We start from the raw sequence: 4,450 nt of genomic DNA, 5'->3' as shown, positions 1-4,450 counted from the left end.
TTCTGCACTAGATCTGGCAACCACCCCTTGCTTTTTGCTTTTTCAGATAACCATATTGCCACCAACAAAAATACAACATCCTCTGATAGACCTTCTGTCTGAACTTCCTGCCCAGTCTGCATCTGTGATCCTTTGAATTTGATGACAATCGTTCTGCTTGTACCATAATCCTTCGCCTGGCGTTCCTTTCAAATACTGCAATATTCGATTTATGATTTTCCAATGTAGTTCTTGAGGAGCATGCATACATTGGCTTGCGAGGTTTACGACATATGTAATGTCTGGTTGAGTAATAGTTAAATAGATTAGTTTTCCAACTAATCTCTGGTATCTTTCCCTATTAATGGTTACACCATCAGGAGAGATAATAGATTTTTGTCCGCTTTCTACCGGAGTTTCAACGAGCTTACACCCAATTTTTCTTGCACTTTTAAGAAGATCTAACATATATTTCCTTTAAGATAAAAACATAGCCTTTCTTGAATGTGATATTTCAATTTCTAAGAAGTAGCGAAGTTTGCCCAAATCTTTTATGTCAAAGGTGTTATGAAAAAGCCTCTTTGTTTCTTGAATGCCTTCATCATCTGTGCCTGTCACAATGATATCATCCACATATACCAAGATAATAACCAAGTGATTACCTTCTCCTTTGACAAACATTGAATTGTTAGCATTGCTTTTGACAAATTTATGTTGTTCCAAGCAACTACTCAATTGATAGTACTATGCCCTAGGAGATTGTTTCAGGCCATAAATGGCTTTATGTAGTTTGCATACTCTATCAATATTTCCTTCTTCAGGATGTCCAGGTGGAAGTTTCATATACACTTCTTCTTTTAAGTCTCCCTGCAAGAAAGCATTTTTAACATCTAATTGATAGAGAGGCTAATTGTAATTACAAGCAACAGATAAGAGAATTCTGACAGTATTCATTTTGGCAACAAGAGCAAATGTTTCATCGTAATCAAGACCTTGAGTCTGAGTATACCCTTTAGCCACCAACCTAGCCTTGTATATCTCTATAGTCCCGTCACTGTTATGTTTTATCTTATATACCCAGCGACATCCGACTACCTTTTTTCCAAGAGGTAAAGAAACAACTTCCCAGGTCTTATTTTTATAAAGAGCTTGAAGCTCTTCATTCATAGCTCGAACCCATATTGGGTCAATTCTAGCCTCCTCATATGTGGATGGCTCCTTAATTTTAGAAATGAAACCGATGTAGGCTTTGTGGGTCCTGCTAATTTTGTCATACCCAATATAATTTTCAATGGGGTACATAACTTAAAATGTAACACAATCATTTAAATGAGCAGGAGTTCTGGATTGACTCTCTGACCTTCTTAGCAAAGGTTGATTTTCTGTTTCAGAGTTTGCCTCTTGCGATAAGTCTAAAGTTCTTCCTATGCTGGTTGCAATTTCTTCATATGAGTCGGTCGCAGGCAGAACTACTTCTTCCTGAGAATAGTTTTTCTCAAATATGTCTCTAGATGTTGTCTCCTCCTGGCATTGATTTTGTTGAAAGTATGAAACATTTTTGTTGAATTCGACATCCCTGGTGATAAAAAAACGTTGCTCCTCTACATTATAGCATTTATATCCCTTTTGGGATGCAGAATACCCCAAGAAGATACATTTGGAAGCACGACTGCTAAGTTTATCCGATCCTTGTTTGGCTATGAATACAACATATTCAAAGGTTCTCATATGATTTAAATTGAGTTTTTGTCCCTTCAAAATTTCAAGAGAGTGTTTTTCTAAAATCCGGCTAGGCAGACGATTTATAATATAGCAAGCAGTCATAACAACATCACTCCAAAATAATTTTGGAACATTCATTTGGAATAACAGGGATCTGGTAACTTCAAGCAAATGACGATTTTTCTTTTCGGCTACTCCATTTTGTTGAGGGGTACCTACGCAGGTAAATTGATGGTTTACACCCTTTTATTTTTCAAATTCGTCAAACTGAGTATTCTTATACTCAGTGCCATTGTCAGATCTTAGGATCTTGATTTTTGTATCATATTGGTTTTCTACCATAGAAAAAAACTCTTTAAATTTACCAAGGACTTCATTTTTGGTCTTAAGCAAATAGATCCATGTAGCCTTTAAAAAATCGTTAATGAATGTTAGATAATATCTAAAACCTGAGTAAGACATCACAGAAGAAGGTCCTCATACATCGATATGAATTAGATCAAATGGTTTTTCAACAATATTATCTGATCTAGGAAAGGAAAGTCTAGTCATTCAAGCATATCTACAAACATCACACGAATGACAATCAAATTGAAAACCAGGGAACAAAATGTTTAATGACTGGCTTGATAGATGTCCTAGGCGTTTATGCCATATACATCTTTCATATTTTTCAGCAAGCATGGCCCTTTCGTGTCTTCTAAGCACATAAAGATCGTCTGAAATTTTTCTTTCACCAATCACTATCTTCGTCGCCCTGTCCTGAAATATCACATTATATGGTGAAAAAGTGATATGGCAATTAAGCTCATTTGTAATTTTTGACACAGATAATAAGTTGGCTGATAGGCTTGGGACTACCATAACATCCAGTTCTTTTACACGATCAAATGGCTGGAATCTACTGATACCTGTTACCTCAACTTTTGTTCCATCCGCAATGACAACATGCTTGCAACCGCAAATTGGTTTTAGCCTGAATTTATCAGTTATGGTCGAACACATATGTTCACTTGATCCCGAATCAATGATCCAATTTTTATCATTATGATAAGAAAAAATATTACCTGGATTTAAAGGAGAGGATGTGGAGGCCGTCATAGCTACTTGATCATTTTTGTGACAAACAATTTTAAGCAGCTCAACAATATTCTTCAATTGAGTAGACAAATCTTTTGAGCTAACTTTATCGTTCAGGTTTGAAGTGGTAGCCACATGACTAGATGGTGCGGCTTCATGGGGACGTCAAACTGAAGCAGTTCCTGGTTTACCTTGAAGGTTCCAGCATCTATCCCAGGTATGTCCAATTTTTTTACAAAAGGTACAAGAAATCTTGTTTCTTGTTTTGAGGCCTGATGACTCATAGTTTTTTGCTGCACAAGCTACAACATCAGAAAAAAGAGCTCTATCAGATGCTTCAGGGAGAAACTTCTCTACATTCATTACTCGACAACAACTTTTCTCTTTCATTGTGATAGAGCATATATTGTTAATCGATGGTAATTCAGTTGATAACAAGATCTGGCTTTGAACTTAATCAAATTCATTCCCAAGCCCAACAAACAACTGGAATGCTTTTTCCTTTTCATGAAGTTTTTTAAAGGAAATCATACCCATGCATGTGGATGTATATGACTCATATTCATCCCATAGACGCTTCATTTTTCTAAAAAAGTCAGAGAAACCTTGAGTATCCTTCTTGAGGTTATGAATCTCGCAGGACAATTGATACATACGAGCTATATTATTTTGCTCGCTATATATTTCTTCAGCAGTAGTCCATATTTCTTGAGCGATATTTAAAAATAAGAAACCCTTAGCAATTCAATTTTCCATTGAGTTAAGAAGCCAAGACATAACAAGGTCATTGACAGACCTCCAATCACGATATTTAGGATCATTTATGCTTGGCCTTGTTATTTCTCCATTTATATACCTGAGTTTAGATCTACCGTTTAAGTATAGGGAAATCGATTTGGACCACGAAAGATAATTTGTACCATTCAATAATATCGATGTGATTTTTGTATTAGGTACCTTATTCTGAATGAGGATTCACTCTGTTGATGATGGAGATTAAGGTTGTCCTGACGAGCTGTTTGCCATGAAGAGAAATCACACACAGTTGCCAGAAACACTTCACAAGAAGAGAGGAAGACGCATCAGCCAGAGATCAACTAGGCTCTGATGCCATGTAGCAATTTATGAGATATCATTGTGTAGCGATTTATGAGAGATACCACCATAGCGATTTATAAGAGATCGCCATGTAGCGATTTATTGAGATGACTCACACACCATGTAGCGATATGTAGATAGGAAGTGATTTGTAGGTATCACTGTGTAACGATTTACACAATGTACCAAATGGATCATGAACACGATTTGCCACAAGAAGGAATTAACGTGGTTCAGTCATATTAGACCTACATCCACGACAAACACTCTCGCTCTCCTTTTTTCTCCTATTATTTGAATCATCAGAGATACAATATTAATAATACACAACATATAACTAACTTGGAAACAATCATAGCGGTGCAATATACAGTTTCCATAACCAACTTGATACACGAGATATTTCTTGTAACCGTCGAGATCAGATCCCGTAAATCAAGGAGAGAGAGGTGAGAAGGGTTATCATCAACAGATACCCCCAGCGTATTTGGAGATTCCCTCTTTGTTTTCGAAACTACTCATATAAAATGTTGGTTTCAACGTGAGATTCTTACTAAGAGGACTTTGAGGG

Source organism: Nuphar pumila, chromosome 5 (assembly GCF_984573655.1).
Source record: "Nuphar pumila chromosome 5, dmNupPumi1.hap1.1, whole genome shotgun sequence".
NCBI classification, from domain to species: domain Eukaryota; kingdom Viridiplantae; phylum Streptophyta; class Magnoliopsida; order Nymphaeales; family Nymphaeaceae; genus Nuphar; species Nuphar pumila.
The sequence above is the reverse complement of the archived record's forward strand: the minus strand, read 5'-3'. Positions refer to the sequence as shown.